Here is a 10623-nt window from a genome sequence, read left to right on the forward strand (position 1 = left end):
AGATGGTTTTGATAAACTGACTTTTATAATAACATGGTTGTACTGGCTGGATCAACGCTATTAATCAACAAAAAGCATAGCACATATGTGTGAAATAACCTACTGAACTGAGTTGGACCAAAACATCTTAAGTTAGACCAACAAAACTAAATTAAACTGGAGTAAATAAGCTAAATCTCACCATCAGTTAAGTTGGTTTGACCCAAGTAGATTATGTTGGGATAATATTTGCATAATGTTAAAATAAAATAATGTGAAAATTATTTCCATTATTTTTTTATGTCCATTTAAATTGTTGGGTTTTTTTGTGAGTGAATGTTGAGCTAATTTTAAATGCTTTATATTCTGTTTAATGTTCAGCATCATATTCTCAAAATCCTGTTTGTAGTGGGTGTCCTGAGGACCATGACAGAAGAAAAAAGTCAGCTGAACTTAAAGGCTTGAGCAAAATCTATAGGGAGGATTAAAATATGAATGAAATTCATTTAGAGTTAGCAAGACATGGCTCATTTGTTAAGATGACGAATCACTGAAGCTTGTTCACTTTCTAATGCCAACTGTTTTCAGAGCAGTCACTGTTAACAGACACATCGGTTATACAGAGACAGCTCAAGTATCCTAAGAGCACAATAGAAGGGCAGCTTTCAGTGACAATAGCCAACTGTAGCTACACGATGGCAGTAATGGAAAGGATAGATGCACAAAGGTGATAAGCTTTATGACAGCACTGTCTCATATGACAGGAGAGAGAGATTATGTCATGGTTCTGGGTTTGACCCAGTTTTTTGAGTGTATTTTGTATTTGAGCCCAGGGTGAAGCCATGTGTCTTAGTGTGCTTGTCAGTGTGTTTCCTGTTTTATTTTGACAGTCTTGCGTCCGGTGTTCGGTGTGTTCAGTTTTGCTTCCTCCCTATCTCGTCACGTCTGACTTGTTCCTGCTGTGTTCCCTGTGTTTCCACTTCCCTTGTCAGCCTTCTGTGTATATGTTGTGTCTGATCTATTGACACCATACTAACCTATAAACAGGAAAAGAATGATTAGACAGGGGGACACAGCTTGCTGTTGTTGAATACTCTCATGAGAAAAAGCACAGAGCATGTGCTTCTGACTGCTCTCAGATCTACTGTATGCTAATGTCAAGGACGCCTACAGTCCTCCTCCCTCCCCCCACTGGGTAGGTCAGATCATAACCTGATCACAGATCACAAAACTCAGATCATAACCAGGGTCACACCCCGCCTCTGACGACTAGAAGTATTAGGAGATGGTCAGGAGAGGCCTTAGTCGAACTACAGGGCTGTTTTGAGGTGATAGACTCGGAGACACTCTGTGAAACCTCACTGTGAGGACATCAGTGGGCTAACTGACTACATAACCTTCTGCACTGACTCCATTGTCCCAGTCTGACTGGCCATTGTTACCCAAATAACAAGCCGTGGGTGACTAAGGATACCAAAGCACTCCTGAATAACAAGAAGAGGACTTTCAGAGTGGGCAGTAAAGAAGAGGTAAGAATGGTTCAGGCATTATTGAAGGGCAGTCTCAAAAGTGTGATGCTGTTCATTTTCTAGTGTTTTCAGTGGGAGAAATTCCTCCTCTGTTCCCTCCTGGCCACCTGTTCCTCAATTATATTCCACAACTTAGACACATTACTTACACTGTCATGACACATACATATAGGGCCTGGACCTGGGTGTGTAGAGTATGTTTGGGTAGTGTGAGTGTATGTACAGTGTTCATTTCTGTGTGTCTCCATGTTGAGTGCTGAGTATTTGTATATGTGTGCATGAGGGTGGGAATGCATGTTTGTGTCTGTGTCAATGTCCCAGGTCAAGTCTTAGACTCCACCTCCCTGGTAACACCTCAGGTGTGTACCATGATCCAGTTGGGAACATAAATCTGTCAGACATTTGTCTTGGCCTTCAGACAATAATACTGATTGTTACAGTACAGGACGGGACAGGCCAAAGAAAAAAGAAATCTTTATCGGGGTCACCTGTATATCTCTGTCAGAGAAATGGAATGGTAAATGGCCTGTATTTGTATAGCGCTTTACTTAGTCCCAATGGACCCCTAAGCGCTTTACACTACAGTCAGTGATCCACCCATTCACACACTGGTGATGGCAAGCTACATTGTAACCACAGCCACCCTGGGGAACACTGACAGAGGTGAGGCTGCCGGACACTGGCGCCACTGGGCCCTCTGACCACCACCAGTAGGCAACAGGTGAAGTGTCCTGCCCAAGGACACAACGACCGAGACTGTCGGAGCCGGGGCTCAAACCGGCAACCTTCTGATTACAAGACGAACTGCCAACTCTTGAGCCACGATCGCCCCATGTCTAAATAAACCTGGAAAGGTCAAACAAGCTGATAAAGTATGTTATATGCTCTATTTTCTAACAACACATATCACTCAAGAATATGTTGCACATGTGCTGCATGTTTGCGTCACCTCTGTTATATTCGTTTTTAGCTCGACTGTCTGGTTAAGCATTAATACTAAAGTAAGTCCAGTACGCCAGCTAAGGTATTCAGACTCAAGCCACAAATTGTAAAAGCCTTTAAGCACCAGCTGCTATTTGAATATATGTTATTTTTGTTGTGTCCACAGCACCATTAGTTCATGGTGCGCTTGTTACCTACATCCATGGGCTTTAAATGAATGCACATTTAACATTTACCAAAGAGTTGTCATGTCTCATCTCACTGACCTCCTCCTCAGGTGTGTTTGAAGATCACTAGTGTGCTTCACTAAAAAACAACAAACATTCAGCTCTCTTTTTGTTAATTTTTACAAATCATCTCTCTCTAGCGGAGACAATCTGAAAGGTGTGGTACGTCTAGCGTTCATATGATGCTCTCAGTCAGGCTGTCTGTCAGGATTTATTTGTGTCTTTATTTCTAAAGACTGCCTACATTTCATGTTGCATCAAATATTATCACAATATGTGGAGCGATGCCCTTTGAGGATTGGTCCACCTCCTGGGGCTTCACAGTCTTCGATTAGTAATGCTACACATTTATGAATCTTTGATTTAATGTTAACATTCATCATATAGTTCATTAAAATGGATGATAATTAGGACCTTATAATTGCAGAGGAAGAACAATGAAATGGGTTTTTTGTTAGTTCACTCATTTGTTGTTCACACGATGCCTGTGGGGATAATTCTGTACTTGGTGTTAATGTTAAATACAGTGGAAGCCCGACTTACGAAATTAATTCGTTCCCAAGGGTCTTTCGTAAGTCGAAAATTTTCGTAAGTCGAAGCACCCATCGTGCGTTTTGACTGAGGCGATGCTGAACGATAGGCTATAGGCTAATTGCTAACTAGAACAACAATACGTCATTCAAGTGGAACAGCAAAGCGCAAGTACAGAAGCCAAGGGGTTGTCACATGATTCGGAAGGCATTGTGGACATTGTAGGGCTCAGCCAATCAGAGCCAGCGGATTTCGTTACTCGGGCATTCTGCTGTAACACAGGCAAAAATATTGCCGTTCAGTGCCTTCGTAACTTGAATTTTTCGTGAAATGGGGTATTCGTAAGTCGGGGTTCCACTGTATTATTTTTATTAGTGCTGTCAATAGATTTAAAAAAATTAACTAATTAATCGCACAATTGTCTGTAATTAATCGCGATTAATCGCAGTTACTTGTTCAACAGCCTGGCTGCAATTACATTTTTTTCAACATTATATTTAAGCTTGTAAGTGACATTTATGCAATATAATGAATTAAATGCAGAATAAACACAAAGAATGTATGCTTAAATTCAAAGAGAATCTGAATAGTTTTCTTCAATCTTTTAGCACTCCTATGAAATACAACTTTTTAAAAAACCTATATCCTAATCGGTAAGTATACACTAATATATTGTAACGGACTGGGTTACAAATTAGTTGACTATTGTGTCGCCATCATCATCATCATAGTTTATTTATATAGCACTTTAAAAACACACAAGGCTGACCAAAGTGCTGAACAACAGAAATATAAGAGATACAATAAGAATAATAAATATGATAAAATAATAAACATAGTAATAACAATAAAATATAAGTAAATACAAGTCAGTTAACCACTGAGTCAAAGGCCAGTGAATAAAAATACGTTTTTAATCGTTTTTAATCTGGATTTAAAAACCAGCACTGATGTCGATTGCCTAATGTGAAGAGGAAGATTATTATTATTATTATAAATTATATTATTATAAAGCTTTGGAGCCACAATAGAGAATGCTTGTCCTCCTCTCAGTTTCAGCCGTGATTTGGGGACTAAGAGCAACAGCTGCTCAGTTGACCGGAGCGAACGAGTGGGGACATAGGGCTTCAGCAAATCAGACAAATATTCAGGTGCAATACCATTTAAGGATTTAAAAACCAATAAAAGGACTTTAAAATGAATCCTAAATTCAATCGGAAGCCAGTGCAGGGAGGCCAGAACCGGAGTAATGTGCTCAGATTTCTTTCTGCCAGTTAAAAACCGTGCCGGAGCATTCTGTACTACTTCCAGGCATGTCAGAGTGCCCAGTCCAACCCCTATTAAAAGGGAGTTGCAATAATCCAAGCATGAGGTTATAAAAGCATGGATAACAGTCCCCAAATCATACCTTGAAAGAAAAGGTTTGACCTTTGACAGACGCCTGAGGTGACAGATTGATGATTTCACCACCCCCATTCACGTGGCCATCAAAAGTAAGTGCAGAGTCGATTTTTAGAGGGACTGGACATAAGTTGTTCAAATAGCGTTGGCAGTATCTGAGCCGAAGGCACGATAGCATCGCATAGGTCAATGGTTCCCAAACCTTTTTTTGCTAGGCCCCCTTTGTTTTACAAGAAAATCTTCGCCCCCCACCCCCCACCCCACATACACACACACACCTAAACCCCCACCACCTTAACCCCCCCGCACAAACACATTCTCCAACCACACACACGCATATTTTGCTTTCAAACTCCACTGCAGTTTATTCCACACCTCAAACATTTAGTAAACAATTAAAAAAAATAAAGGTAAACTGCAATAAATTACCAGCAGCAATACAATAAACTATCCATCCATCCATTTGCTTCCGCTTATCCTTTTCAGGGTCGCGGGGGCGCTGGAGCCTATCCCAGCTGTCATAAGGCGAGAGGCGGGGTACACCCTGGACAGGTCACCAGTCTGTTGCAGGGCCAACACACAGGGACAGACAACCATTCGCACTCACATTCAATCGCACATTCACACCTAGTGACAATTTGGATTATCCAATTAACCTATCCCCACAAGCTGCATGTCTTTGGACGGTGGGAGGAAGCCGGAGTACCCGGAGGGAACCCACACAAACACGGGGAGAACATGCAAACTCCACACAGAAAGACCCCGGCCTGATGGTGGAATTGAACTCAGGACCTTCTTGCTGTGCTGCAACAGTGCTAACCACCGTGCCACCGTGCTGCCTACAATAAACTACTAACGCTTTTATGCTTCGTCCACACCTAGACCGGTATTTTGGAAAATGCAGCTTTTTCTATGGGTTTGGACCTTTCGTCCACACGTAAACGGTGTTTCGAATCACCGAAAACGGAGATATTTTAAAACTCCTGTCAGGCTGGAGATTTTCAAAAACTCAGTTTTTGCGTTTCAATTCAATTTTTTTATTGAATCGAAACGATTTTTGCGTTTACGTGTGGACGAGGAATACAGAGTTCGTCATGCAACGTCAAAGGTATGTGCCTTTTTTTCACGTCACACTGTGCACCACGTTATTGTTTACATGAGATGAATTTCTACAATGGATAGAGACAAAATACTGTTACTGTTAATCTGACTATCTGCAGTTTTTACATGCTTACATACACACACACAGTTACTGTCCCTCCATTTAGAAAGGCAGAGGCGTCATGGTGTCATTATTTTACATGTAGTTGTTTTTTTCCTGTGTAATAATATTCAACATTGCTATCAATACATTTTTCACTATGGTATGCAATCGTGATTGTCTGTGATTTGGACAGGGGGACCAAATCGTGGCAGGATCAGCCTGACAGTATTTGTATCCCACTGTAACTTTACTGAATAAAGAGCTAACATCTCCAAAATGTCAGGAGTAGTTAGTTATTACAAGAAGTGTTTGTGAACTAAAAATCCAGAATGTGGGATACTGTTTGTCCATGATTTGGAGAGCCCAGCGCTGCTCCCGACGCAGGTGAAACTATCTGCCAGGGAGACCTACCTTGGCACTTGTGCAGGTGAAGCCAAAGGCAAGATATGCTTAATCATATTTTCTAGTATTTGGCTTGGAAGGAAGTTGGTTTGGTTTTCTTTTATTTAAAAAACCCTCTGGCATAGGTGCAGCCTGTTTAACAACAGGACTAAGAGGAACAACGTCAAATAAAATGGGCATATGGTCAGGGAATACAGCATCCTCGACATGTAAGTTACAGACAGATAACTCATATGATAACATCAAGTCCAATGGGTGACCATTGGACTGGATGGCACCTTTAACAGATTGAACAAGATTAAAAGAGTTCCTTAGCCAGGGGCTTCCCTGGGCAACAGACGTGTATATTAAAATCATTGAGCAGCAGGATCTGGTCATACCGGGATGTACAGTCAGTGAGAAACTCCAAAAACTCAGATAAAAACTCCTTGTTATACTTAGGAGGCTGATAAACTATTGCACACAGCAATGAAGGCGAGTAGCCCAGTTCACACAAACAAAGTTCAAAGCTGTTGTGGAGTGTCCATGAGGATAGTTGCTTAAACTCAAAGTGTGCTTTAAAAACAACAGCTAACCCCCCGCCACGACCAGAAGCTCTCGGAGCGCTAAAATAAGATAAGATAAGATAAGATAACCTTTATTAGTCCGACACGTGGGAAATTTGTTTTGTCACAGCAGGAAGTGGACAGTGCAAAAGTTATGAAGCAAAAATTAGAATAAAATAAAATAGGAATAAATACAGTACACAACTGTACAGAATAGAATAAAATAAAATACTATATACAGTAGAATAAAATAGAATAAAATATACAATAAGATAAAAATAGAATACAAATGCTATATACAACTGAGTAAAAATACAACGATGCCAGAAAAGATTATTGCACATTAGTGTTATTGCACATGTGTGGATGTGTGTGTTTGATCAGTTAAAGTCTTTGTTGTGGAGTCTGACAGCAGTGGGGAGGAAAGACCTCCCCACTGCTGGGGGGAGGTCCCCTAAGCACAGCAAAGGCGCTTAACTCACTGGGTGAAGTCCAGGTTTCAGTCAAACAGAGGAAATCCAATGCATGAGAAGAAAAGAAATCCTTCAAAATGAAGGTCTTATTTGCCACCGATCTCGCATTTATTAAACCCAACCTGAGGGGAGCTGGTTTGGAGACCTCTGCAGCAGTGACAATCAGATCCACCTGTCGAAGGTTTGATCGGTCCATTCCCCTCCAATGCAGATGCTGAAGAGGGAAGGATTTAAGAGGGCTACTCCCGATAGAGCCGACAACGGGAACCAACCAGGAATCCACAGGGTCCAGAGCATGCGATGGTACCACGAGTCATGGAAAAGATTGACGAACAGAGTGAAGATCGTGAGGAAGGTAATAAACAACCACCTACACACACACAATGGACAAAAACAAACAAATGGACAACTGTACCCTCATACACACAATAATAACATGGACTGAACCACCACTCACAATCACTAGCACGTTATATAGCCTCTGCAAAAATTATCCACATATTTCATTTATCTTAACTGCACTACTGTATAATTCTGTATAAACAATCATTCTGTACAATACGATAATTATAATTCTACAACTGTTTACAACTGTTTATAACTTGCATAGTTCATGTTTCTGTATAGCTTTTTTTATTTCATATTTCTGTATAGTTTTCATATTTATATCCTGTTCATAGCCTGTACATACTTATAGTTACATAACATACCTTCATACCCATAACAGACCCATTTCTGTAATATATCTGCATATCTATATTATTGCTAATATATATTTTGTAATATATCTATATTATGGCTAAAGCACTTCTGGATGGATGCAAACTGCATTTCGTTGCCCTGTACTTGTACATCTGCAATGACAATAAAGTTGAATTCTATTCTATTCTATTCTATTCTATTCTAAATCCGGATTCTCAGCTTAACAAGGCGACCTCCACGGGTACCCCGTCTCTTGCGTTGCTTCTGCATATCTGGTGGCGGTGGTAGGGGATGCCGGCACGATGGTATTGCTTCCAGGTAGGGAGGCAGAGAACCTTGGCTATCTTTACCAAACCGAACTGAAATTTTGGCACAATTTGAACTGTTGGCCAGGGCTGGTGGGTGGTCTGCTGAAGAGAAATCCCTGCAGCTAGCTATGTGCCTTACTGGCAATGCCCTGTCTAGCTTACTGCTTTTGAGCCCAGAGGGTGGGGGGGATTATGATGTTTTGGTCGGGGCTCTGAAGAGGCGTTTCAGTTCTTGCACTGCTCCGAGCCTACTGCGCTCCGAACTGTGGAGCCGCTGCCGATGACCAGGAGGGGTCCATTAGGGACCTGGTTAATGACAGTGAGGGGCTGGTCCACCGCACCTATGCCCACATGCCCCCCACCTTCCAGGGCGAATTAGCTTGAGACCACTTCCTCCAGGCCCTGCTTTTAGATGAGCTGCGGATCCAGACACTGTTAGCTCATCCTAAGTCCCTTCAGGAGGCCCAGGAGCTGGCTACAGAGAGTAAGTTACTGTGTGCTGGGGCTGCTAGCTGACTGAGCCAACTGGGCCACTGCAGACGGGGGCTGCGGGTGGAACTGCACCGGGTGCCGCTGAACAAGCATGGGCAGAGGGATTGACCCGATTGATGAGAGCTGTCACGCTGCGTGGGGACAAAGGCCAAGAAGGGGGCCGAGGGTCTGCTGGCCACCTAGCCCAAGACTATCCCCACACCTGCAGGGATCAGGGAAACGACATGGGGTCCACATAATGACGACGCAGGACCCTGGGGCTGTGTCCCGACCTCCTGTTCCTGGAGGAACAACCCAGCTCAGGGACCACGGGGGTGCACAGCGCCCCTGCGGAGCTGTGGATGGACAGGTGGAGCGACTTGTTTTGTTGGGCAGGACTTGGGTTGGCAAGTCAACTAATGGTATGCCCCATTAGTTGTGAATGGACTATGCTGCTCCGCCCTGGTGGATACCGGGTCTTCAGTGACAGTTTTAAGAACGAGGTGGTGGGAAGGGGGAAATGCATCCTTCCTACCATGGTGAAGCTGCAGACTGTCACGGGAGAGCGGGCCCCTATGCTAGGGGAATTGCTAGTCACCCTGAGTGTGGGGAGGAAGTCCGTCCGCTGCTCGGTATGGGTTGCAAACCTGGAAGACTATATACTGGGGCTGGATATACTCGTGGCACTGGACTGCGTTATTGATATGGGGGGGAGAATACACTCTCGTTCCCTGACGGGTGTGTTGTTCAAATGTTGAGGCGGCCACCTCAACCTGATCACCCTAGAGCCCACGCTCTTTCTGAGCTGGCAGCCAACTCCTCCGATCTGACTGATGGCCCGGCCGCCCCCAAGGACCCACTTACACCGGCCTCAACTGCACCCTATGCTGCTTCGTGCCCTCCGCTTTCCCCCAAGGAACTGCTGGACAAGGACGGGAGAGTTTCAGCTGTGAGGGGGGTGTGGGAGGAGAACTGCGATGGACTGACTGCTCACGAGCAGGGCTTGCTCTGGCAGCTGCTGCTGGACTTCAAGGACTGCTTCTCCTTTTCAGAGGATGATATGGGCTAGACTGACCTCATTGAACATGACATTGATACTGGAGATGCACAGCCCATTCGGATGAGGCCTAGACGTCGCCCCCTGGCCAGACAGACTGCAGCGCACAGGGCTCTGCAAGAGATGCAATGTGCTGGACTAATTACACTAATTGAATCCACCAGCCCCTGGCCTCCCCGATTGTTATGGTTCCAAAGAAAGTGAAGGATGACTGGTGGTTCTGCGTAGATTTCCGGCCTTTGAATAAGGTGACAAAGAAGGACCCATATCCTCTACCACGTATAGATGAGACCCTTGACACTGTGTCGGGATCCTCATGGTTCTCCTCCAGATTCCAGCGGAGATGATGATGGGCTGACCCCCCGATGCTGATGAGGATCAACCAGGTCCTGATTATGCGAGGAAGCTCCAGGATCCCATGGAGTCTGCTCATGACTTTGCTAGGAGGAAACTGATAAGTGTGGGGGTGCGGCAGAAGAGTAATAACAACGTCAATTCCTGAGGCTGACATTTTGATGTCGGGGAACTGGTCTGGGTGTACAACCCCCAGAGGAAAAAGGGCAGATGCCACAAGCTGGACAGTGACTGGGTTGGACCCTGTAAGCTTCTGGAATGCCTTGGGCAAGTGGTGTACAGGGTACAACTACCCCCAAGGGGACGGAGGGTCACCCTGCACCGGCACAGACAGGACACCTATTTGGGTGTGGCCACTTTACTGGGACAACAGGGTGGGCCACGGACAGACATGGACTCCACCCCTACAGACTCTTCCACCACCATTGTGACTCCCCCTACTGTGAGCCCTGTGAGCCCTGGACCTGTGGCCGCTTCCCCACCTCCTTCCAGGGGCCT

This window comes from Oreochromis niloticus, linkage group LG9 (genome assembly GCF_001858045.2).
Source record: "Oreochromis niloticus isolate F11D_XX linkage group LG9, O_niloticus_UMD_NMBU, whole genome shotgun sequence".
Taxonomy (NCBI): Eukaryota; Metazoa; Chordata; class Actinopteri; order Cichliformes; family Cichlidae; genus Oreochromis; species Oreochromis niloticus.